The 27,686-nt window shown below is 46.3% G+C and overlaps 1 protein-coding gene across 4 annotated transcripts in view; it reads right to left on the bottom strand.

Annotated features, from left to right (window-relative positions):
• Positions 1 to 260: 260 nt before the first annotated feature.
• LOC138526918 (uncharacterized) overlaps positions 261 to 27,686 on the bottom strand; it is a 539,422-nt gene continuing 511,996 nt past the window's right edge. For 3 of the 4 annotated variants that reach the window (XM_069637757.1, XM_069637758.1, XM_069637759.1), the window contains one exon: positions 261 to 593. The gene's annotated coding sequence lies outside the window, so the exon portion shown is untranslated. Of the gene's footprint in view, positions 594 to 866; positions 902 to 27,686 lie in introns of all 4 variants that reach the window. The other variant, XR_011283776.1, reaches the window with a different exon arrangement.

Here is a 27,686-nt window from a genome sequence, read left to right as displayed (position 1 = left end):
ATTCAATAATGCAGGTTATAATGTGTAATTTAAATTTTAAAACTTCAAGACTGCTATTGCTCACGTCATTGATCAAAAAACACAGATGAAAAGATATTTGTGATCCAATTACGAAGATAGAGCACCATGTGTTGCCAATTTTCGGCATTGGATGGAAAAATTGGACTATCACAAGAACGAAGCACATCCACTCATCTCATTCATAATACTATGGCTTTTTAAAATAGTCCTATCTGTAAGTAAAGAAAACGCAAGACTAGTTACTTGCCATATCTATATTTGCAGATTAAAGTACAGCATCTGTGCTACAATTTCATTTCATTTGAAGCACAACTTTAGAGATTTGTCTTGAGCATGGATATATACATATTATTGAAGGGATCAAGCCTGCAAGTGCAGCAAAATAGTGCTATTCGTGTTTTTCAGTTATCTGCTGTCCGTTAATAGCTGTGACCCATTTCATTAGTGCTCGTCATTGCTGAATGTAGTCACTGTGCGGCATCACTTCATGGATGTTGTAAAGTTATCCACCCTTACGGTTGTGGAATCCAGCATCTCCCAGCGCTACAAGAAGGAATGGGTAGCTATCATTGCTGAAAAAAATGGAGAAATATCATGCCATTTTTTAAAATATTGTAATACACATTCTGTCAACAATTTAAAACAATCAAGCTTTCCATTGAGCGTTTCCCCACTTGTGCAGCCGTCACAACTCCTGCAAGACAGATTGTCAGTGAGTGCAGTCCACCATTATGTCCCCAAACCAAGCTTTCCCGTAGGTGTGTACCAACCTACCCCCACATTGGTATTTAAAGGCCACATTTTTACAAAATATTTTGTACCCTGAAGTTAATGATTTTGCTTACTTGGTTTGCCCTCTACTTTGTCTTCGTGAACTGCCCTACATTCCAGAAACAAGAAGTGACTTTAGAGGAGACCAAAGGCTGGCTGTAGAGCAATCATTCCAGCAGTAAAGTTTGCAGACTGATGCTGCCAGTCCACATATTTATTTAGTAGTGCATTGTAATGTGCCACATATGCTCTGGGTAGTTCAGAGCTCAGTATATAAAGAGTTAGGTGAGAGGAAGTTGGAACCGAGTACAGGAAAGTGGTAAACCCATCCAGGGATTCACAAGGGCTAAGTGAAGTAAATTACTCACCTACTATACATCACCATTGATAACATAAGGAACTAGTGACTTAACTGTAAATCTTGTTCTCCAGTCTTGCATGGATTCACATGCTCATGAATAGTCCCAGTCGGGCTGGGAATCCTTGGCAAAAATGAAAGCAGTTTAGCTTTGAGCTAAAAACTGCTGGTCTCCTCTAAAGCCTATCAGTGTCACTTTGGTCATACTGCCCCAGCCAATAACTCCTCCTCCTAACCCCTGGAGGCAATCTTCAGATTTGGTCGCACGCGTCAAGTGGCAGTATGAACCAAGAAGGGCCAGAGAGGGAAGGAGAGAGAGTTTGCATGGGAATCTATGCAAGACCCAGGCTGGAGAGCAAGAGTTACAGGTAAGCAACGTGTTCCTTCTCAAGCATGGGGTCTTGCATGGATTCACATGCTCATGAATACGATTACACATCAGTACATATACGCAACCATAGAAGGTGCAAGGATCACAGAAGCAATACACTTACCCCTCGAACAGACTCACCTCAAACAAACAGGTTGCACAGCACTGCTTAGCCGACTCGAGACTCCTCCCTGGAATCCCTGTCAACACAGTACAATCTTGTGAAGGTATGGGTAGACCTCCACGTACCAGCCCTGCAGATGTCAAGCAGGGGAACACCAGAGAGAAACGCTGTTGTTGCTGCGATGGCTCTGGTGGAATGGGCTCTTGGCCAGCCTTGGTCATTTGGCCGGACAATGGCAATGCATGATACAGCCGGAGAGCCACATGGAGATGGAAGCCTTAGACAGGGCCTTCACATGTCCCAAAGGTCCAAAATTAACGAAAAGCTGAGAAGTCTTCCGAAAGTCCTTGGTGCGTGCAACACAGAACTTCTGGGCACGCACAAAGTCCAGTGAATGAAATGGCCTTTCAGCAGGCGAAGAAGGATTCACAAAGAAAACTGGCAGCACCAAAGGCTCGTTTAGATTAAAGTCAGACGGTACCTTTAGGAAAATATGGAGGTTTACAGGAGAGAGCTATTTCCCCTACCCACCTAGCCAAGGTGATCGCAACCAAGAAGGCGGTCTTCCATGACAGACTTCAATCCATTCAGATCCATTGGTTCAAACGAAGGCCCTCTCAGTATGGACGGTACCACATTTAGCTCCCATGCCGGGGCAGGACACTTTACCGAAGGGAACGTTCTGAAGACACCACACTGTAAAGCGCTTCCACTTGCGTTTGTAGAAAGCAAGCGTAGAGGGGACCCTGGCTTTTGCTAGAATCTTCTTGTATTCCAAAGGCAGCGAGTAGTTTCCAGATTCTAGGGCCAGGCCAGGCTTTGAGGCTCAGGGAAGCTGGGTCGTGGTGCAGGATTGACCCTCCCTCTCTGGCGAGGAGATCTGGAAGTGGATGCACCAATGACAGATGGAGAAGGTCAGAGTACCAGATCTGCCTGGGCCACGCAGTGCAATGAGGATCACCTTGCAGTGGCAACGTTTGAGTGTGTTGATCACACATACTTACAGCAGAATTGGCTGAAACCGTACAGCAAGGGGCCTTCCCAAGGGAACGAGAAGGTGTACCCCAGACTCTTTAGCCGAGGGTACCTGCTGGCAAACCTATGACACTGGTCGCTGTCAAAAAAGGTCGATTTGATGGGGACCCCACTTGTTGAAGAGACGAGACACTTGCGCCTGCTGAAGCTCGTATTATAGGCAGGACCGCAGCTCCCTGCTGAGAGAGTTTGCGATAGTGTTTTTGATGCCTGCCGGGTGAAACGGGACGAGGAATATGTTTTGAGCAATGGCCCAGTGCCACAGATTCTGTGCTTCCAGCAAGAGCAGGGGGAGCGCGTCCCACCCGGTTTCCTGATGTTAAACATGGTGGTGGTCTTGTCCGTGAAGACTCACACCACCTTCCTCTGGAGCTAAGGCTGAAAAGACTTGAGGGCCCAGAAGACTGTCTGTAGTTCCAGGATGTTGATGTGCAACTCCATCTCCTCCAGTAGAATGTCCTGTGTGGGTCCCCCAACCCTTGAGGGAAGTTTTGGTGTTGATTGTCACCTGATACACAGGGAACTCAAAGGGAGCGCCCTGTGAGAGATGTGGGTGGACTGACCACCATTGCAGGGCCTGGCAGAATGCCTGATTGAGGGCGATCTTGTTGGTCCATGTGCCTGTGACATGCTGCCATCTGGCATCCAGAAACTCATGAAGGGTTCTCCTCTGCAGTCTGCAAAAAGGATCGAGATGGATGCATGAGGACATCATGCCCAGCAGGGACTTGATGGACCGGACTGTTGTAATGGAAGCTGCTGATAGCTGTTGGACCTTCCCCAGGATGGACTTCACCCCCTCCTCTGAGGGTGTCGCTAGACACAAGAGCATGTTGAGGCATGCACCCAGGAAAAGTACGTTCTGAGATGGCACTACGCAGGACTGATAGTTGATTGAGAATCCTAAAAAAGTCAGCGTCTGGACGGGTTCTGCGGTGTGCTGGATTGCCAGCGCATAAGAGCGGGATCGGATGAGCCAATCGTCCAGGTAAGGGTAGGAATGTATTCCTTTGCGACGGAGATGCGCTGCCACAGGGGCCAAGCATTTGGAAAACACTCTTGGGGCCGATTTGAGACCGAAGTGCAAGGCCTTGTACTGCTAATGGCACCCTTAAACAACAAAATGCAGGAACCTCCAGTGTTTGATGTATGGGGATGTGGAAGTATGCATCCTCCAAGTAGAGGGTCGCCAGGAAACCTCCTTCATCCAACTGGCTGAGCACGTGCTGTAACGTAACCATCCTGAACCTTTGGGATTTGAGGAACGTGTTGAGGCGATGCAAGTCTATAATGGGTCTCCACCCTCCCGACTTCTTCCTTACCAGAAAGTATCTGGAGTACACTCCAGAGCCCCAGAGGTGCTGAGGGACAGGGTCTATCGCCCCTTTGCATTGCATGGCTTGAACCTCCTTTAGCAGCTGGGGGCCACTGCCGTAGGCCAGGGAATGTCCCCTATAAGCCTCCTGGGTAGTGTAGCGGGATGGCTGACGAAAAAAGTTGGGTAGGGGTGTGTAGCCTTTGGAGGACCTGGAGACTCTCCGTTTAGAGGAGCAAAAGGATGTCCCAGAGAACACGTCGTCTCTGTGTCGGTCTTAATGACCTGTAGAGTTTCATTGACTGCCTTCCCAAAAAGATTGTCAACATCGAACGACATTTTGATTACCTTGGTCTGGAGAAGAGGTGTGTGTAGAGGTGATCTAAAACTTTAGTTTTCAATAGATGGTTGTTTTAATTGATTACTGGAAATGGTTTAGGGGTATATCAGGTGCTCCCGGTCTGATCTTGGCTACAAGATCACCAAGTATTATAAAGGGGCGGGCTGTTGAGACATTCAGGGGGCCAAGACCTGGGCAGACAAGGGCAAAAAAAATTGTCTACAAACGTCAATCAATAGCACAAATTCAAAGTGTGTCAAAACAATTTACTATGGACAATAAGGTAGGTGCAAAAAATAAACAATACATCTATTTACAATTCAATCTGTGCTGTGATGGACAATTAACACAACTTTCCTTTGATACAAAAGACTTTTCAATATCAACATGATTTCCATGACATGTACAGGCCCACAAGATTGTGGCCAGTTATGAACAAGCTTCTGGATAAAATACAAAAACAATTCAAAATTTGAAAGTTCATATAGGCAGATATATCAAAAAGGAGTTCTTGGCTAAGAGAGGATGGCATGTCTCGGCGTGTTGACTCCTGTAAGCTATGACGCGTTTCGCACATAGGTATGCCCTTCATCAGCTAAGTGATATGTGTGTTTAGGTGTTTCACCTGTAAACAAAGTGAATATTGTATATGTCATTCTTCTTCGTTATATAGATTCTTCACCTGTATATTCGACCACGTGTGGCTTGCGTTCAAAGTTAACCAACCTGAGTTTTAGCTGGACGACTGGTCAGTCTTCACTACAAGGGGTAGGTTAAGGCAACCTCAGTGTGTCTGTTGGCAAAGGATTGGTAATGTTAGAGGGTTGGAGGTAATACGTAATATGCAGTCAAGCATGGGACCAGTTGCTTGAGAAAAGCGATGGGTCCCACACTGTGACTGCAATGCAAAACGTTCACATGTTCATTTGGAAAACCAGTAACGAGAGGTACTCACCCTCTGTTGTAGTGAGTCTGGTGTGAGACTGGGTGCGGGGAGTATCGCACTGATGCTTTTAGGTGGCTTGTGTCCTGTGGGACAGATGAGACGTTCTAACATTATGCATGTGAATGTGCAGGAAATTCACTCATTAATAGAACGCCGCTCGTCAGCAATAGGAATATACATTGGTGAGAGCTTAACGATGCGTGAGCAGGTGTGTGCAAGGCCGTTCCGCACAGTCAGCGCATCCGGTTGCTAAGCATCAATGGCGCTTGCGTTCTTAATGGAAATGATTCATGGAGTACAATAGCTAGTGACAGCAAGCAGCGTGCCATCTTAAAAGTGTTAAATGGATTGTATTGGGAAACAGGGTCCATTACGAATTTGAACTGCATGGAGTTTGGTTTCACCTGTCACTTGTCTGCACATCTGTGCGGAAGCTGGTGGCCTTGAGTCAACCCTGGCAGCGAAGGGCCTCCGCCATTGCCCATCTGGCAAAAGCTGGAGCCTGCGATGTCGAGGGCGACGGTGAGAGCATGGTCGGAAGCCACCTCCCCTTCTTGGAACAGGGCTAGAGCTTCAACCTTATTGTCAGGGAGGAAGTCGAGGATGGGCTCCAATTTATAACACAACCTCCGGTCATACCTGGGCAGGATGGCGCTGGCAGCCTTGATTGTTGACGCTGCCGTAGTAATGATGCACTTTCCTACTGCATCTAGCCTTTTCTGCTTCTGGTCTGGATGAACCATAGACTAAGACGAGGGGTTGGATGACCTCTTCCTAGCAGCGGCAGAGACCATAGAGTCTCCTAAGGGCCAAGTCTGGAGCAAGGTACTACTTCTCCAACAGGTCTCTTTTGGTAGGAATGGTATTAGGGGCCTTCATGACAGCCAAGCCATCCACCCACATGTCAACCAACACACCGAGATGATTGTCTTCTTGGAGGACTAAGATAGTTCAAAAAGGAAACGTTCCTTTTTATTTTCCTTTCGTACTAGGTCGAACAGCTTGGCAGCTTAAGATATCAGAGTGGAATGTACCGATCCCGTACGGTCAGAGAGGCCGTGGAGGGCATATAATCATCAAACTCATCCATGTGTGTACAGATTGTGACTGTGTCGGTGTTCTCTGAGCTGTGTCCTCTGCCACAGGTAACAGTGCCACCTGCAATGGCTGAGGGGCAACAGGGGCCTTATGATGCGGCGTCGGCTGCCAGTCTGTGTAAATTGGTCAAGATGTCCAAAGATATGTCCCTCGGTGTAGGGGTAGGTGCAGCAAGTGCAGGGGCCGGACCTGAGCCCCTTGGAGGGCTAAACAGCTGCGAAAGCCAGTAAACCAGTGACCCCTGACAAGGCATTGGGAGAATGAGGTCTGGTTCCCCTTGTCTTCCTTCCTGATCCGAGTAAAAATCTCAGGCAGAACCTTTTCAGAAATGGTATATATTGCTGGAAACCTCCTGGGGGATCCCAGGGGTGCCAGATGGAAGAGTGTCACCAACTTGATGGGCCTAGGCAGGAATTCCTAAACTGGGGGCATGCCTCTCACCAAACCAGAGCCCTTGGGGAAAGAGGCCACAATTGGAGCCTGCAGAGCAGGAATAGGCGCCGTTGGCTGCGGTCTAGGCAGCAAGGAAACCCTGGGCGTGGTAATCATTGGTGCTACAGCCGCCGAAGGAAGAGCAGTCTTCACAGACAGGGTGGCCATCTTGGTGGATGAAGTTGTTGATTAGGCTCAGGTCGACGACGGAGTCAATGGCGGTGGAGCCGGTGTCAGGTCCTTTGACTACTTGCCCTTGGACAAAGACCTGTGTTTGGTCGCTGCTGCCAGTGACTTTCTCGCAGAAGGAGGCAGCCCCTCTGGCGGTAGTAGGCTAACTGTCGATGGAGCCAGTGATTGCGACCAGTGTCTCTTTCCGAAATGGGTCCTGCAGCTGCGACGACCACTGACTAGGGAAGGGGGGTGGGGGGGGGGGCGGGGGGCAATGCAGCGTGTGAGGTTTCCTTCTTTTGGATCTTCACCATGGAAGCATCCTTAAAGGACCTCAACCTCTTCTTACTAGAGAGAGCACGCTCTTTGGTCCTGCCGCCCCTGCAAGAGGCAGGACTACGTTCAGAGGCCGCGTCAGAGGCCTTCCCTTCTTCGATTCACACCACCAACCTTCGACTACGGTTGTTCCGTGTCTTTGACTAAAATGACCGGCAAATTGGACATCCATCTGCATCGTGGTCGGTATGAAGAGAGTAAATGCACCTGAGGTGCCAATCCTGAAAGATATTCTTCAGCCTGCAGTTTCACAGGCCCTGAAAATACTTTTTATCGTAGCATCTGCCATAGTGTTTGGGCAAAGGCCTATGCCTGGGACTGTAGTACCACGAGCTGGAGATCCGACAATGGATTGAAGATCTCCTCAGGCAACGGGTCCCTGCCACCGGTAGTCTCAACGTGACTGTAGACTATGAAGAGATTAAGCATTTTCACAAAAATAGGTAAAGAAAGAGCTAAAAGCTAACAGATTGCAAGTAACGAAGCACAGGGACTCCCAACACGAGAAACTTGTGGTAAAAATCTGAAGATGGCCACCAGGGGTGGCAGTTAGGATGACTAGTATTGGCTGGGGCACTATGACCCAAAGTGAAACAGATAGGCTATAGAGGAGACAAGCGGTTTTTATCTTAAAGCTAAACTGCTTTAATTTTACTGAGGATTCCTAGCCTGACGACAAGGAATATTCATGAGCATGTGAATCCATGCAAGATCCCATACTGGAGAAATAACAAATAAAACTAGAAGTAGAAGGGGACAGATTATGGGTAATTCCAGCAAGGCGGTGTAGGCATTCGTGGATAGAAGAGATTTTAAAAATCTACTGAATTTCAAATAGTCAAGCCGCAGTTTCCAGCCGCTGTGTAAGAAATCCCACACGTCTGTGCCCGACACAGAGTTTTCTGTTCCCAAATTTCATTCTGGAGGAAGCTGCAAGACAAAGGTTGTTTGCTGCACTGGATCAGTGTTCTATCGGATAGCCTTGTGATTTTAAGTTCTCTTGGTATTACAAACTGTACTCCTACCAACAACCCTGTTGTGCTACTATTAGTACACTACTACGGATTGTACTAGTACTGCCAATGTTACTGTACCTACTACAAGTAATATTTGTAGCAGTGCTGGAGGGGTTGGACGAGGTTTGTGATGCAGGGGGAGTGGGTGTCTCCTGATGGGGCACTAGCTTTTGAACTGATTCAAGGTCAGTGGAGGCTGGTGAATACTTTCCGTGGAAGGGTGGTCATATTACTCTGAATCAGCATGACCAAGTGCAGTGATAAACTCTAAGTATTAGGGGTACATGAGGCGATGGGTGAGTTTTTATTCTTTCAAAATTTAGTGAAAATGTACTTTACAGAATCATTTTTGAGATCAAGGAGTTAAGAAGCCAAACAATGTGCAACCCATTCTGTAGGGAAACGTGATCTAATCGGTGCTGTTGTCACCAACAGTATAGAGGAGCATTTTAGAAAGTTCATATAATACCTGAGCTTACATATTCTCACAATGCCACTGTAAAGTAGGTCTGATCTTGCGCACACAATGTATGCCAGCATTACCACTGTGGAAGCTTTACATGATGCCATGCCTACTTTCATTGTCTGTTATTTTATTTTACTCGGTGGTAAGATCTCTTTGAAAGACGAGGTTTCTTCCTTTCACTTTGTATGTTACTCTTTCTTTGATCCTCCTACAACCATTCTCATGTCCTGGCTCTTATATGCGCTTCCTCCACCTATGACCTACCTTTCGCTCTTCTTTGCTTCTTTCTCACCCATGCCTAGGTCTCCTTCTCCCACTAACCTCCTCTTCCATCCTTATGTTAGCCTTCCCTTTGCACTGGCTATTTTTCCCCCGTTCTCTCACACTGTACCTCTATCTAGATTTCCTTTGGCCTAGCACCTTCATTCTACTGGTCTTTTACCCTAGCTTTACCTCATGGGTTCCCCTTTGCACTCTCTTCTTACTGCCCAAAGACTTGATGGAATCGTGGAATGATGCCTCATTCCCACCTGCTGCTTAACATATGACACTTAACCACACTGTGTTCTAATGAAAGTATGCCCTCAAATAAAGCACATGATACCAGACATGAATGCACTGTGCAGAATGAATTTCGTTGTTAAGATTTGTATAATGAGATCAGTGAAGTGAATGTATCTGAAACTATGTAACTTTCTAAATGTATAAAACATATTCTTAAACATCACAAACAAATGGACAAAAAAGAGAAGGCACATTGTTTATTTGTTTGAGAACTGCTCTCTTGAAGTGAAACCTGGAACTATGCAGCACAGCAGTGATGGCTAGTTGCCAGCTAATGCATAAGGTAAAAAGGTTTTTAGACTGCATTGTAGGATGCGAAAAAAGGTCAGGGGGAGGTGATAACTGAACTATGGAGTGGGTGCCATTAAAGAAAAAGTTACTTACCTATAACTCCTGCTTTCCAGCATTGGTATCTTTCATAGATATGCATGCGTTTTGAATATTCTTCGCTTTCAGGCAGGGCATCCTCAGTTATGGTAAAGCAGTTTGTGTTTACATTTTAAAACTGCTGCCACTTTACTGCTCCATCACAGTCATTTTGGGCCAGATCGACCTACAGCCAATTGACCGATCTCCCTTAGCTCCATCCTTGGAGACGATCTTCAGATTTTGGCAAGCGCACATAAATGTGGCATAATGCGCCAAGAAGAGTAATAAGTGGGGTAAGAAAAGTGTTAAGTGAATCTATGAAACATACCAATGCTAGAGAACAGGAGTTACAGGTAACCTTCTCCAGCATTGGATCTTTCATATATTCACATGCGGTTTGAATATATTACAAAGCAGTACACACAATGCCAATAATGGGGAGAGGTAAAGCTCACCTGAAGCAATCACTCACCTCAGAAAACGCTCCTCTCACCCAACCAGGTTGCTCAGCACTGCTTGGCTGACATGGAATCCCGGTCGACGCAGTAAAACTGTGTGAAGGTATAGGCAATACAGATTTGGGTGTGCAGTTGTACTGCGCAAACAGGCTTATTGTTCCAGTATTCAATACTCTAAAATTAGTTTGAGTCCCAAAACATAATCAAAAATAAATGTAGCCATCCAATATGTGTATGGTGGTTTATTCTTTTCACAGCCGACACGTGTTCGACCAATCGGTCGTCCTCAAGGCAAATAATTCAGGGGATGAATCCCTAGCAAGTTGTTCACAAAATTTTGATGATTCACTTGGTCAAGTGGTCAAGTTGTTAATTATGATGCCATATTCATTATCTATTATTCGAGACCATCGGCCGTTTGGGATACATCCGAGATATACATATCAGAAGGTATTGGGACCTCATTAACTTGGAATCCTTGACTCAGGCAGGCTAACGTGCAACATTATCATACCCAAAGGCTCTAAAGCCAAGAACCATGATGGTCTCGAATAATAGATAATGAATATTATTTGTCTATGCAACCACAGAGAAGGTGTACTAGGGGAAAGCGTAAACCTGGAGAGCCACCAGGTGCCCCTTGATGCAAGAATGAGCAAGAGTGGCCCGTACCAAAGACAAAAAGGTAGAGCAAGATGTCCTGAGCATGAACATGAAAGGGGGTGAGGCCACGAACAGAACAAGTGGCGGAACTCTTCTACTTGCTCTTGCAGCAGGAGGGAGTCCTGGCTTTGGCCAGAACTTCACGACAGTCCAGTTGCATAGGTATTGTTGCAAACTCTATGAAAGCAGGAGCCAGGCCATCAGATTGAGGGGTCGTGGTGTAGCATTGCTCCTTGGACAGAAGATTGACAAGCATTGGTAGCTTGATGGGAAGTGCAGACAAGAGGGTGAGGAGCTCAGAGAACCTGTATCGCCATTGCCAAGCTGTGGCCACCAAGATCAATTTGCACTCATGTCGTCTGAACGTGTTGATCACTCGAGGGACAAGAGGAATCGGAGGGAACGCATAAAGGGACATGCCTTCCCACAGGAACATAAAGGCGTTGCACCCCCTATGCACTATCCGTGATGGAATCTGGTGGCGAAAGTCCCGCATTTATTGTTCTCCGAGGTTGCGAACACCGACATTTGGCACTCATGGAAGGATTGCAATTCCCTAATGAGGGAATTGGCCACCGTGTTGTGTATCACTGTTAGATGGAACAGAATGAGCAAGAGGTTGTGGGTCAGAGCCCAAGTCTACAGGTCCTGAGCTTTTGTTGATAGAACAGAGGACCCGGTGTGGTCGTCTTGTTGATAAACACACAGACCACCCGGCTCTGCAGTTGCAGTAGAAAGGACTTCAGGGCCCAGCACACAGTTGCAGGACATTGATGTGCAAAATGTTCTCCTCCAGCAACTAGAGACACCTGCCATGGAAATGGCCAGTGCGGACTCCCCAGCCTTCCAGAAACCCATCCATTGTGACTGACCTGATAGTGTGGCAGACAAAATGATGCTCTCTTGGAGAGATTGGAGCGAAACATCCACCAGTGAAGAGTTTCCCAAAAGGTTTGCATTAACAGAATCTTGTCTTTCCATGCACTGGAGACCTGTTTCCATCGAGTGTATAGGAACTCCAAGGAAGGCCATATTCGAAGCCTGCAGTGCTGAATAAAGGGATGCAGGAGGACATCTCTAACAGGGACTTGAACATGCGGACCAACGCCTTTCATGATAGCAGTAGAGTGTTTGCTGGCATGATCTTCACTATGTCCTCCGGCGGGGAAACGTTTCAGGATTGAATGTCCAGTCGATCCCCTAAGAACAGAGCGTGTTGTAAGGGGGTCAAGCAGGATTTGATGCAGATCCCCAGCGACATCAAGCACTCTATTGAGCCAGTGGAAGAGTGTCTGCCCAAACCGGCCAATCGTCGAGGTACGGATAGACGTGTGCCCCTGAACGATGTAGACAAGCGCCCCCAGGAACCAGGCATTTCATCAATACATTTGGAGCGGAGGTCGGAGGGCAAGGGCTGTTGTCCTGCAACAGTGCATCGTAGGCACCTTCAGTGTCAGAGATGGATTGGGAAGTGAAAGTACGAGTCTTCAAGGTCTAAGGAAGACAGGAAATCCCCTTTGAGGCTCACCATCTTGATGGTTTGAGGCTGCAGGAACTTGTTGATGAGGCGCAGGTCGCGAATGGGTCTTAAACCCCCTGATTTTTTTCTTTATGAGAAAGTATCTTGAGTACACTCCTTGACAGTGCTGCTGGAGGGGGGTGCATTCGACCACCCCTTTGGAGAGGAGAGGCTGAACCTTTCGCAGGAGTAATGGCAAGTGCTTTTCAAACTTTGACAAGAGCGGGAAAGGGGCTGGGCGCTCGATTAATTCTAGAGTGTGGCCCTGCTGGTGACAACACCCATTGGTCCGTGGTGATGGAGCACCACTGCTCTATGAACTTGGAAACACCCTGCTACTGGGGTGTGAAATAGGGGTCAGGGCATTAGAGCCCAGTCAGGCCTGTTTGGAGGATTCACTGCTGGTGTGCGAGGAGCCGCGATGGTGCAGATTTCCTCTGTAGGCCCAAGACTTTCTCATGTAGATATCAAATGTGGGGAAGGTGCTGGAACAGTAGGACTGGCACCGGTAGGAAGGCCTGTAATCAAGCAACATCTTTGAAAAACGTACCTTTCTGGACTGAAAGGACTAGCGCCACTGCGGCAGCATTCCCAGTCAGTGGGTGCTTTATGTGTTCGCTTTGATGGCTTGAAGAGCATCATCCACCTTCTTGCCAAACAGTTCTTCGCCATCAAAGGAGATGTCCACTACTTTCGATTGTGTTCGATGTACCTTAGTGGCCTTGAGACAAACTTGATGGCGCGGTTTCCCTATCTACCGGAAGCCAGTGTCTGCAATATCTAGCATCACTGAAATTGGATGGCTAGGGCTTCCCCTTTGCAAACAAAGGCAAAAGCTACATCCTTCTTGTCGTCTGGAAGGAAATCCAATATTGGGCTTATCTTGAACCACAGCTCCTTGTCGTAGCGGAACAGTATATCCACAGCCTTGGCCTCCTTGATGGTAGTCATTTACTTTTTCTCGAATAGGTCCTTTTTTGGAGGGGCAGAAGAGGGATTTCTCATGGTCAAGAGACTGTCTTCCCAAATGTCCTTTAGGACACGTATGGCAACCACAGGCTTTGTCTGCTCCCATCACATGTAAAAGAAGCCTTCCTTCTTTTGCTCCTCTGAGACGAGACCTAACAACTTGGCAGCCATGTATCTAAGGGCATGGAAGGAGCCCATTTCATTAGGAGGAGAGTCTCGAAGAGGAGGGTCCTCTGGCTAGTCATCCCCTAGTACATCAATGTCAAACTCATCCGAGGTATTAGTGCGAGTAGAAACATCAACTTGGGAGACTGTTTATATAAGCATACGTGAGGGTGGCATGAAGTGGAAGAACAGGAGTGCGGGTGCTTGAAGGGCGTCCAGTGGGTGGCGGAGGAGAGGCTAATAGGCCAGCAGGAAGCTCCTGGCATGGAGGTGCAGACCGGGCAATTGTGTTACCAAAATTTGCAGCGTGGATTGGACATCGAAGGAAAGGTCCCAAGGCTCAGTTTGAATGGGAGCTGGCCTTGGAGAGTTCCCAGCAGGAACAGAAAGCACCATTGGGGCAACATATTGGTAGAGGCTCCAGCAGAAGTAGATGCAAGAAACTCCATGTTGGTGTCATCAGAAAAGACACCTCCCTGCGCAACATCTGCATCACTGGCAGATTGCATAATGTCCTCGGATGGAAGCATAGTAGGACCAGGATGGTTACACGGGGACCAGCGTAAAAAGTGGATGGGTACACGTAGGCCTTGATTCTGCTTCTGTGCTTTCACTACCACCAGCCAGAGAGCCACCCCGCAGAGCCGTATAAAAAGAGGCAAGCACCTTTTTCATGGATGGAGGAGGTCGTAGTGGTGACAGACACCGATGGAATCCGTTGCGCAGTAGATGCAGTCGTCGACAAAGTCATCATCGAAATTGGTGGAGCAGATTACTTGGTCTGTTTGTGGGTCGTCGACAAGGTCATAGACAAAGATGTTGATTGGCCAGAAAGAAGTGTGGATGAATGCTTCTTCGCGGAAGGTGGGTGTAGACCAGAAGATGACGCTGACTTGCGTTTTGCCGCTGAAGACGAAGATGCAATCTTCGTAGAAAAGATGGCCGACAATGGGGTCATGGGGGCGAGGACGTCAAAGCTGTTGTGGACAAGGTGGCAGCCCAAGCTTGGGTCGAATAACCAATTTTTGCTCTTTTCCTACGGGAAGAGTCCTTGTGGGACCTTAATCTCTTGGATGAAAAGGTGCATTCCAGGGGCCAGCTCTACCTGTGGTAAGCATTGCTATGGACAGAGGCCGTATCAGAGGATTCAGCACCATCATCTAGCCAAGTCACTAACCTCCAGTGACTGTCTCAAAGGGTCTTGTTGGAGAACTATTGGCAGATTGAAGTTCTCGTGGTTGGGGGAAAAAGACAGAGGCAGTCGTTGTGGAGATCCTCCACATAGACGTTCTTCAGCCGATAGGTAGCGCAGGCCTTGAAGAGGCATTTCTTCCTGGTGCCAGTCATTGCTTCAGAGACAGGTCCAAGGCATCAACGAGACAGCACAGTTGGTCCAGAGGAGCTGGGAAGCTGATAAAAAACCAATGGATGGAAGAAGTTCCTTGCGTTGTAAACAGTGAAAGAATAGCCGAATAAAATGCAGAAACAGTAGAAACACTATCAAAGAAATGCAGAGTTTTTGAGGGCTCCCAACACTGAACATAGGGTACAACATCTGAAGATGGCCTACGGGAGTGGAGCTAAGGGAGACCTTTCAATTGGATGTGGTGCAAAAAAGGACCCAAAACGACAGAACTAAAGTGACAGCAGTTTTAAAATTTAAACTGCTTTACTATTACTAAGGATTCCCAGCCGGACTGGGGGAATATTCAAATAGCATGTGAACCTATGAAAGATCCACCGCTGGAGTAGGGAATAACGGTTCCTTACAGAGCACAGGTTGAGAACATGAATATGGCAACACACCATTGCCTGTGAAGGAACATACATTGGGCACAACATACACAATTGTACCTTTTGTGCTGTTTTCTTTTAAGCCGGCTTGCATTCAATAGAATGTAAATGCAAGTGAGCTGTTGGAGAAAGCACACATAAGAGTTGTAAATGATCTATGTAAAATGAGCTCATGCAAACAAAAGACTAACATTATCCAAAGATAATCACCATCTTCAGCGAGTTATGGAATCTCCATTAACAGGCTATACACAAATTCGAGTGAATATTGCCACTCTTCTTTTGTACTTCTTAGATTCATGCAACTTCTGAGATCTCTAATCCGTTGTACATAAAAGATCATATCATTATCAATAATGTGTCCAAGCTATGTTATTTGATATCGTAATAGATCTCAAATAAACCTTAAAAGAAAATCATACCAGATATTATATGGAGATTACATTACACATTGAAGATGGCGATTCCGTATGGATAAGGTTATTCTTATTTAAACGTTACACATATTCTGATGCAGCTATATAACATTATAAACTTAAAGGAGGTTATTTTTTTGTTTTTAATAAACGATGAAGTTCATATTCTGTTTTCTTGAAAAAGGGTTGAGAATTTAGCAACAAAGGATGTGTAACCTGTAATAATTAAAGAGGACAAATCAAATTTTATTTTGATCATGTGTTACATATAAGTTGAAATACTTTAATTTTGTTGATCCCACGTCCGATAAATTGTATGTAAATTTGGATATTGTGGATGGGGTTGTTTAAAAACAGGACTTGGAACTGGTAATTTAAAAGACTATGAATTAAAAAATAAATGAATACAATTTTTCTCAAGATATACAGGTAACATTTTGGAAGAAATGGGCCTGCACATTTATGTAAATTTGTATGTGTGAACATTGTTTTTATAATTAAGTTACTTGAGATATATTCCCTAGTAGAGGGCAGCACTGATCACATATGATTAGGGTGTGACATACTTTATTTAAATATTGTTACAGGGACATAGGCTGGGATCCCATTAGTAAACTCCTATAGACATTTAGCACATTTTTAAGTGTGGTCCTGTAAAGACTGGAGGGGTTCCAGAATATTATTTCAGCACAGGTCCACATACATATTGTCACAGTGGCATTGCCCTGGATACAAAATTGAGATCCTTTTGCTGGGCAAGTCCTCTCTGAGCACCAAGTAAAACAAATTGCAACGATTTACCAATAGAGCAGACTGGGTTCTGGCAGTGCTGTGGGATCCAAAGAGATACATCAGTACAGGGTGAAAGGTAGGCCCTAATTACAGGGTATCTACAATTATACGGGTAACCCTAATCACGCTCACACCAAAGTAAATGCATCCCTCTAGGGAATCAAGGCCGAGAGTCTTATCTTGCAAGGATAACAAGTTTAATCATTACAGAAATGAGGATGGGGCAAAGAACTCTGCTCCCTGAACAGTGAAGTATGTCCCTTAACTCCTCCAAACTCGGCTTATATACTGTTAACTTGCTGTAGTGGCATCTCTGGATATGGCATGGCTCAATCCAAAACAGACCTGTTTCCATACAAGGGATACTCCAGTCTTCCTTCCTTCATGGTCGGATTTCCGTTTAGGGCTTAACATATTTCTAGCCTATGCAAGAATACACTGTAGCTCCTGTTTATCATCATTTTGCTATATTATGAACATTTATATTTAAACACATTTTCCCGTCATGCTCTCCATATTTCATTCATTTGACTATTATTTGGTCCTGTAATTTCCCTTGTTTTCCATAATTCTGCATGTCGTGCATTGAGCATGTTAAAATCCCCAATTAGCATACATGGGCTTTTGACAGACAGCAAACAGCTGCTCAGCCACTTTGTGTGCTCTGGCAGAGCTTAGCCTCAGTGACGCAACACTGCATGCTCTGCGATCCATTTTTAGCGCAGGTTACATTCCTTCCGGGAAGGGAGGGAGGCGGTATTTTTTTACTCCTACTGTGCGTTGAGATTTTAAAACTAAATTGAATAACATTTACAAATGTATTCAGCTAATAGTTATTTACACCTTATATTTAAATACTAATTATCTTCATTTTGTGCCCATCCATGTCCATGTGTGATTATATTTGCATGAAAAAGGCTTTCTCAGTGCTCTACTGCTTAGAAACAGTCAAAAGAAGTCTTGCCTAACTCTAAAGTGCTTGGGAACGAAGGAAGGCGCTAGCTCCTTCCCAACATTCCCACCTCTCCTTACTTCTACAGTAACTAACTCATCCCTACCTGACATATCTGCAACCCCAAAACTATTAGTTTGAGTTTCGCTGTTTATTGTTTGGAAAGGTGTTTTAGATCCCCCAATTGATACCATCATCTTTGGGACTATATTAACACAACATCGGAGACCCAATTGGTAGGTGCAGAAGAGGACCAAGAAGAATACGAGGACTCAAAGGCAAGCGATAGCCAATTCATGTTCTGAACGCCACCTTCTTTCATAATTTGAACATAGATTGTGCACCGCCTCGATGATGTGGGTTAGTGACCCATACTCTGGGGGTATAAAAGTGCAGCAGCTGCTTGTACCCAAGAGCCAAAAAAGATGAAAAAGTCTCTGCTGGGCTAAAAAGCTGATACTCGTCAAGTATTCCTCTAAAGAGTGTGGAAGAGTCTTTTGATATGTAGTTTGACCTCTTCTTTCTTCCCTGCAGTTGAAATCGTCCTTTTTCTGGCAGCATACCAAATTCGTATGTGATCTGCAAGTTTCTTTCTGCCTCTTTAGGTGCTGGAGTGGCTGTTAGCACCTTGACAGGCATTTCCTCTCCCTTCAGGTGTTCTTCCAGGATTAATAGTAGCACCGAGGGCTAGGGTGCAAAGTGCACGCTTGCCCCTCCATGAGGGTGGGAGGTGGAAGTAGGCTTGTTGGCTTGCAAACCCAGTAGTAATCCATTACTGCTACTCTACCTTTCGTCATATCATGGATCAAAAGAGTGTGGTTGCACTGTGTGTTTGCGCCAACAGGAACTGTTCCTTCATTGCTAAATTCATAGTCTATGGCTCAATGTATTCGCACTGGCTTCTCATTTATTGCAATCCATATCAGTCTTATGATGTATGGGACCATATTTACGCACCCATAGTCTCGGCTTGGGCTATTGCTTCTCTCCTGTACTCGATCAGTCCATCTGCTGGGCACATCCCTGTGGCGCCCTGCCATTTGTCGTTGCCATTTGAGTAACCTCCCAAGGAAAAATATGGTACTTGTAGACACTGGCAGTATTTCGTGTTGCCATTGCATAACGCTGGGTCTAGATCAATGCTCCTCAACTGCACGCTGTGTGCCTGGAATGTGCCCTTTATCCTTCATAGTGCAAGATGTACCAGGCATTGTGCCTCTGTAATTGGGACTGGATGTGGAACTTAAACCTTAGGAGCCCCTGATGCGTGCGGGTTAAGTGCACACACGTAACAACTTTCATTTATCACATTTATTCCTGCAGTGGGCATATCGGAGTACAAGCTATTCAAGATTTCTAAATTCTGGATGTCAGAAAATGGTATCAAAACCCATCCCCTTATATAAATCATACGTCATTAGTATTTCCCGTTTCATTTGTCTAAGAAAACTTGCTAGGGTGGCCGGCAAAAGGTGAGACATTTTCTGATTGTGCACGTTTCATAGATATATTCATTCTACCATTATTTTCCAACTGTCCACCCCCTTTATATGGCCAACCCATACAACAGACATACCTTCATCCACTCCAACAACCACGACCAGTGTCACAACCACGACCAGTGTCCTACAAAACAACATAATACTGCATAATTTCTAGAACAAATGACTTTTAGCTTAACCTTATCCCTACATAACAGATAGTTTTGCATTCATCGGTCAGGCATCCTTGCTTTTCCTGGAGAGGAGAAAAAAGGTTATCAAGAGACAGAGAGAGAGAGAGAGAGAGAGAGAGAGAGAGAGACAGAGAGAGAGAGAGAGAGAGACAGACCCTTTTTCCATCAGGATCGACCAGGTTCTTGACCTTCAAAAAATGTAAAAATCAAAACATGTAAAAAAGTTAAATAAAAAAACAATAAAAAAGAAAAGAAAGAAAAATAATTAGGCGTGTGCCACGGCATACTACCCTGGCATGGATCGTTTATCTTACTCTGTGGATTGAGCTTTACCTGTGTCAGGTGCTATTAGAATATCCGAGAGATGCGCCCAATATCGAACTCCTTCATACTGTCATGATCTCTGCTTCCAAAAGGTCAGGGTTTTCCCAACTCCCTTGGAAGCAGATCCATAACCCAGGTTCCGAGTGCCAACCAGTCCCAATTGGGACCTTTTGGACCCAGTCCTGGCGCCAGTGGCACCAGGCTCATAAATATGCCCAGTCCCAGCGCTGGAAGCGCCGGGCTCATAATGCTTGGGTGGACTTACCTTCAGCAGACCATGCTGCTTACTTGCCTGCCAGTTGAGCCTCTGATCCTCTTCTGTTTGGAACTACTTTTCCTGTTGGGTGGGGCTGGAGCCACTCCCTAGATTCAGAACACTGGAACTCTTCTGGAAGGCAGGAACTCTTTTCTTACCAGGAACTCTTTTCTTACTTAGGCGTGGCTGTGGAAGGAGACACCTAAGCACTACAGGAGGCTATTTAAACCACACCCGGTGGATGAATCTTGCTTTGTGTTATTCTGCAACCTCTGCAGCAGAACGCTCATCGTGTCTTCTGCATCCGGTCCTGGGCCTAAGGAAAAAGGCTTACCATCCTGAATCCAGTCTTCAGCAACACCTATAAAGACAAGAAAGAACAGGTTAGCATTCCGGCATCTGAAAGGCAAAGGCTTACCATCCTGAATCCAGTCTTCAGCAACACCTATAAAGACAAGAAAGAACAGGTTAGCATTCCGGCATCTGAAAGGCAAAGGCTTACCTACTCTTCGGCGCTGCATCCCGCATCTGAAAGACAAAACAAGGTGCGTTTAAAGACATTGGGGAACTTGAATACTCACGTGCCATGACTCCTTTCCACATCTAATCCAGTGGGTATTCCGGCACCCTGCAGCCGCTCCGAACTCGTACCTGCAAAATAAAAAGACAGTTAGAGCGCATAGTGAAGCAGGCAACAAGCGCTTACTTACGTGCTTCCAGGCGCTTCTATTCATCACACGGGCTCCATCTTCAACTCACTTCAGCCCGTCATCCGCCATCGCCGGAACCCTGCAAAACAAGAGACATCATTACTAAAGACTTTAAAGACATTTGAATGGCTCAAAACTTACCGTTCGTGCAGTAAACGACGGACAGCAGTCCTCTGAAGTCAAGAGGCCTGCGCTACCTATCCAGTGAAGAAACTGGTTACAGCACCCTGCCCCGAGGCAGATGGAGAGCTCGGCATTCACTTACCTAAGGTGAGAGCGTTAACCTTTGGGGGTCTACAGGAGAGGAGAAGAGGAAAGAGATAGGGACACCCCAATAACCCCAGTTCATTAACCCCATATTTTCTATCTGCAGACATCTTACTCTACACGTCAGGCATACAGTGCACAGAGGTCCAGCCCAAAGAGCCAACCGGGTGCTACACATCACCTTTGAAGATACGGTAGTCGCCCAGTCAAGACCGGCGCCTCTGCGAGAATCAGGTGAGCGTTACAGAACACAAAGCCTACCGCAAAACTCTCGCCCAGGCGCTATGGAAACCTCGGATACTGACCCCCTAGCCCGGTTACTTGGGGAACTAAGGGCAGAAGTGCATGCAGCTCGTCAGGAAACGAATGCTCTAAGAAGGGAACTAATTATTTCCAAGGAGAAAACAGACAATCTTGCTAGACAAGTGCTACAGTCACAAGCCGGACAGACCCCGTTACCCGCATCAGGGGCAAATCTTCCTTCAACATCCTCTATGAATCCAGTGCAGATCAACCTACCTGGGAATGTACCTCTGGCTCCGCCCGAACGATTTTCTGGTGACCCAAAGAGGTTTGCAGTATTTATCAATCAGTGCCCGTTGCACTTCTTATGCCGGCCAGCAGCCTTTCCAACTGATCAAGCAAAAGTAGCTTTTGTACTTTCGTACCTTAGTGGCAATGCGGCAGACTGGTCGATCCCTCTAGTTAATCAAGATGATCCGGTTCTCCATGATTTTCAAGTCTTTCAGCTTAGTATGGAAAAACTGTTCGCAAGACATTCACAGGGGCAGGCCTTGGACAATGAGCTTCTTTCATTGCGACAGGGTAATCAAGACCTTTTGGCTTATATTGCATCTTTCAATAGGCTAATAGTGGAAACTCAATGGCCTGAGGACAAAAGGATTACGCTGTTTTATAGAGGTCTACGTGGAGAGCTCAAAGACGTTTTAGCCCAAGTAGTGAATCCCCCACAAGACTGTTCGGATTATATAGACTTGGTCGTTCAAATAGATCACAGGCTGCAGAACAGGAAGGCCGATCGTTCCAAGTTTGATGCTCGAGTATTTTCCAAACCGCCAACTCCTTCCAAAGGAGTAGACTCCGGGGAACCCATGCAAATAGGGGGTCTGAAAGGTCCTCTAACACAAAGGGAGCGGGAAAGGAGGAAACAGTTGCAATTATGCCTATATTGCGGAAACTCAGGGCACTTTCTTCGAGACTGTCCGGTGAAACCTGCCAAGAAGGCAGTAGGAGCTGCAGTTACCAAAGTTACAAACTCTGAGCAGGGAAACGACCTCGCCCGACAAGAATAGAGGTCCTCTTGCCGAGCGTGAAAACCAGTTCCGTGACCTCGCATTTCGTGATACCTATGGTCCTCATTAGCCCTGATAATCAGGATCGATTACATGCAATTGAAGCTTACGTCGACAGCGGTGCCATCGGCAATTATGTGGATCATGAAATGGTTTTGAGGATGAATCTAACTCTTTGTCCCAAGGCTGTAAAGGACGTCATTACTACGGTGGATGGTACAGAGATAGCCTCCGGGCCAGTAACGCATACCACTCAAGAGGTGACGCTAGTAAGTCAAGATGGACACCATGAGAAGATCGTGTTCGATGTGATCAAGGCCCCTCAGTTTCAGATTATTCTAGGAATACCTTGGTTAGAGAAACACAATCCTCTGATCGATTGGCGAGCAAGAACGGTCGAGTTTCCAGAATGTGTCTCTACTTGTCACCCTCCACCTGGTGTTGCACTGGCCGCAATTTCTTCAGAGACTCCCCAGTTACCTCCCGAATACCTAGAATACCAAGATGTTTTCCGAAAGGATCAGGCTAACTCTCTACCTCCTCATAGGTCTTATGACTGTCAGATAGACCTGATACCTGGATCTACTCCTCCTTGTAGTAGAATTTATGCCCTCACCGAGCCTGAGAACCTTCACCTTCGACAATACCTGGATCAATACCTGGCAAATGGGTTTATTCGTCCTTCCAAGTCCCCTGCTTCTTCAGCTTTGTTCTTCGTTCCAAAAAAGGAAGGAGACCTTAGAACTTGTATCGATTATCGCTCCCTGAACCAGATCACCGTTAAGAATAGATATCCGTTACCTTTGATCCCTGAACTCCTGGACCAAGTCAGAAAAGCATGCATATATACAAAGCTGGATCTTAGAGGAGCTTACCAGTTGGTACGAGTAAAAGAGGGCGATGAATGGAAGACGGCCTTCCGCACCAAGTATGGGCTATTTGAATATCAGGTCATGCCCTTCGGACTTTGCAATGCCCCGGCCGCCTTTCAATATTTTATGAACGATGTCCTCAGAGAGCTCATAGATGTATGTGTTGTTGTTTACATTGACGACATCCTCGTTTATTCTTCATCGGAATCTGAACATCGGAAACACGTGAAAATGGTCCTCGAAAGATTGCGTCAACACAAACTTTTCGCTAAGTTGGAAAAATGTGTTTTCAACGTGACTGAAGTTGAATTCTTGGGATTCATATTATCACCTGGCGGAGTGCGTATGGATTCAAAGAAGGTCGATGCAGTTCTCAAATGGCCATCACCATCCTCCGTAAAAGGTGTGCAAAGCATGTTAGGCTTCGCTAACTTTTACCGCAGGTTTATCCCCGAATTCTCTCGAATAGTCCAGCCCATCACTGCCTTGTTAAAGAAAAACAAACGTTTTGAATGGTCTACCGAGGCGGAACAAGCTTTCCAGGATTTGAAGACTAAATTTATCTCTGCACCAATCTTAAAACACCCTCGCCCCGAACTCCCCTACATCGTGGAAACTGATGCTTCAAGCCTTGCCATGGGGGCAGTTCTATCACAAAAGGACCCGATAACCAATCAGTTGCATCCCGTGGCATTTTGGTCCCGCAAATTCTCGCCTCCTGAAATCAATTACACGATTACTGACAAGGAACTTCTGGCTATCAAGTCTGCCTTTAAGGCTTGGCGGCATTATCTGCTGGGGGCCCGACACACCGTTACTGTGATTACGGATCACCGAAACCTGCAATATTTGAAGACCGCAAAAGCCCAATCCTCTAGACAACTCCGTTGGGCATTATTCTTTGCCGAGTTTGACTTCATAATTACCTATCGACCTGGTACAAAGAACGGTAAAGCCGATGCCCTTTCTCGGATGGGAGTGGAAGAACACTTGGTCAACCCTAAACCTGTACCAATCATTCCCGAACAAAGAATTCTGGGTGTAATCGCCACAGAATCCATAGAGGAAGTTAAGGATAAAGCCAGGCAACTTGTAACTCCAGCAGACATACAGAATTGGCATCTGCAGGGAAAGGACTTTGCAGTAAAGGACAACTTATTGTATTTCCAAGAACGATTATACCTACCCAGCACAGATTTACAGAAAAAAGTAATCTCTTGTTATCACGACTCTTTAATGGAAGGTCATCCCGGTATAGCCAAGACCTCAGAAAAGATCAAGCGCTACTTCTGGTGGCCGTCTTGGAAAAAAGATATCAGAGACTTTATAATGTCCTGTGGAGTATGCGCCCAAAACAAGAGTCAAAAGGAAAGACCAGCAGGCCTCTTACGCCCGATTGACATCCCACCTCGCCCTTGGCATACGCTTTCTATGGACTTCATTACCGATCTACCTCCATGCTCCGGATACAATACGATTCTAGTAATCGTGGACTTATTCTCCAAGATGGCGCATTTCATTCCGCTCAAAGGCTTGCCAACAGCAGCAACTCTGGCCCGGGAATTTCTCGAAAACATCGTCCGACTGCACGGTTTTCCTTCGGTTCTAATTTCGGATCGAGGTAGTCAATTTATTTCTCATTTTTGGCGAAGTTGCTGTCGGTCGGCTCAAATTGATGTGAGACTATCGACCAGTCACCACCCTCAGACCGACGGACAAACCGAGAGGACCAATCAAACTCTGGAACAGTATTTACGCTGCATGCTGCAACAAACTGAAAAAACTTGGAAAGATATCCTTTGGATAGCCGAGTATGCCTACAATAACTCTGTCCATTCGGGAACTGGGAAAACCCCGTTTTTTCTTTTGTACGGCAGTCACCCTCGAACCTCGGAGTTGGATCCCCTCCAAGATCTTGAAACACCAGCAGTAGACTACCTGCATTCTACAATCACCCAAGCCTTTAAGGAAGCTGTTTCTCACCTTCAAAGGGCTAAAGAACAATACAAGAAAGGAGCAGATCAACATCGGAAGGAAGCCCCTCACTATCAAGTAGGGGATCAAGTCTGGTTATCCACCAAATATCTATCTCTAAAAGGGCCACGAACATTCAACCCAAGATACCTTGGTCCCTATTCCATCACTACCATAGTAAACCCAGTAGCGGTCAAATTGGACTTGCCCCCGCACATGAAGATACATCCGGTCTTCCACGTCTCTCTATTAAAACCCGTGCAACCTCAAACCCGACTAACCAAATCTCCAAAACCTATCCTAGTGGATGGAGAACTCGAGTTTGAAGTCAAAAGCATTCTGGACTCCAAGATCTCCAAATCTAAACTATTCTACCTAATTGACTGGAAAGGCTACGGCCCCCAAGAGAGATCCTGGGAACCTGCTGAATATGTCCACGCTCCTCGCCTAATCAAAAGATTTCACCGAACATTTCCTGACAAGCCAAAACCCCCGGAGAAGCCCGGTTTGGGAGGGGCCTTGAGGGGGGGTACTGTCATGATCTCTGCTTCCAAAAGGTCAGGGTTTTCCCAACTCCCTTGGAAGCAGATCCATAACCCAGGTTCCGAGTGCCAACCAGTCCCAATTGGGACCTTTTGGACCCAGTCCTGGCGCCAGTGGCACCAGGCTCATAAATATGCCCAGTCCCAGCGCTGGAAGCGCCGGGCTCATAATGCTTGGGTGGACTTACCTTCAGCAGACCATGCTGCTTACTTGCCTGCCAGTTGAGCCTCTGATCCTCTTCTGTTTGGAACTACTTTTCCTGTTGGGTGGGGCTGGAGCCACTCCCTAGATTCAGAACACTGGAACTCTTCTGGAAGGCAGGAACTCTTTTCTTACCAGGAACTCTTTTCTTACTTAGGCGTGGCTGTGGAAGGAGACACCTAAGCACTACAGGAGGCTATTTAAACCACACCCGGTGGATGAATCTTGCTTTGTGTTATTCTGCAACCTCTGCAGCAGAACGCTCATCGTGTCTTCTGCATCCGGTCCTGGGCCTAAGGAAAAAGGCTTACCATCCTGAATCCAGTCTTCAGCAACACCTATAAAGACAAGAAAGAACAGGTTAGCATTCCGGCATCTGAAAGGCAAAGGCTTACCTACTCTTCGGCGCTGCATCCCGCATCTGAAAGACAAAACAAGGTGCGTTTAAAGACATTGGGGAACTTTAATACTCACGTGCCATGACTCCTTTCCACATCTAATCCAGTGGGTATTCCGGCACCCTGCAGCCGCTCCGAACTCGTACCTGCAAAATAAAAAGACAGTTAGAGCGCATAGTGAAGCAGGCAACAAGCGCTTACTTACGTGCTTCCAGGCGCTTCTATTCATCACACGGGCTCCATCTTCAACTCACTTCAGCCCGTCATCCACCATCGCCGGAACCCTGCAAAACAAGAGACATCATTACTAAAGACTTTAAAGACATTTGAATGGCTCAAAACTTACCGTTCGTGCAGTAAACGACGGACAGCAGTCCTCTGAAGTCAAGAGGCCTGCGCTACCTATCCAGTGAAGAAACTGGTTACAGCACCCTGCCCCGAGGCAGATGGAGAGCTCGGCATTCACTTACCTAAGGTGAGAGCGTTAACCTTTGGGGGTCTACAGGAGAGGAGAAGAGGAAAGAGATAGGGACACCCCAATAACCCCAGTTCATTAACCCCATATTTTCTATCTGCAGACATCTTACTCTACACGTCAGGCATACAGTGCACAGAGGTCCAGCCCAAAGAGCCAACCGGGTGCTACACATCACCTTTGAAGATACGGTAGTCGCCCAGTCAAGACCGGCGCCTCTGCGAGAATCAGGTGAGCGTTACACATACGGACGGTGGGAGGAGTACATAACACCACCTCATATGGACCTTCAAACCTGGGGCTGATCAGTGCCCCAGGTAATAATGGTCCAGTTGTAATATGGGCAATGCTGTGTATGGAACAGTGTTCTCGCTTTCTACAGGGGTGGTCACTATTTCTCCCCCCTCTTAACCGTGCCCCACTACAGCCCCTGTGTGCCTCCATCCCATCCCCTGGTAAATATTTCATGACCCATTAACACATAGTATGTCTCCTTCCGTCAATGCATGAGCCGTTGATCAGAGTGGGAAAATAAATAAATAAAACTCCTGTGTATAATCTGGGGTTGCTAAAACAGGGGCCGTGCAAATAGCTTCTTTTAAGTCGTCAAATTGTCTAGTCCATTTCAATTTACTTTTAAGTCCTAGGATCCATGCACTACAATAATTACATAAGCCCAAAAACTGCTGCCACCCCAGCTGTTAATATTTTTCCCCCTTTGCAAAAAATGAGTTGTCCCAAGCATAGTACCTCCATTTGGGAGTATTGTAGCTTCTTTTTATCTGCCTTGTACCCTTTGTGAGCAAGCAATTGCAATAATGCAACAGAAACCCTTCTGCATCTTTGTTCTTTTTCACTGCATACCAGCAGATCATCCACATACTGGATGATGGTGCTAGGCACCTCACTTCAATATAATCTGTACTGGGGTCACATCTCTCAGTACCCGAACATCATGTGGGTTAACAGTCCCTAATTGTGCTGGCACATATTGCATGTCCTCGTCAAAAAATAAAACTGGGTCACCACTGCCATCAGGGGGCAGTGTACCTTCCTATACTGCACCATGATCTCACATGGGATGCAAATTTCCAAAATGATCTCCCCATTTTGCTCACTGTCCTCAAATACTCCTCATCAGTCATTTCCTTCAATTGTACTGTCGGGTCTATACATAATACTGTGTGCCACTCGCACCCGTGCTGGTCTGCTCCAATC

This window comes from Ambystoma mexicanum, chromosome 14, assembly GCF_040938575.1.
Source record: "Ambystoma mexicanum isolate Mex_15411 chromosome 14, UKY_AmexF1_1, whole genome shotgun sequence".
Lineage (NCBI taxonomy): Eukaryota > Metazoa > Chordata > Amphibia > Caudata > Ambystomatidae > Ambystoma > Ambystoma mexicanum.
Note: the sequence above shows the minus strand (reverse complement) of the source record. Positions and strands in the feature narration are given on the sequence as shown.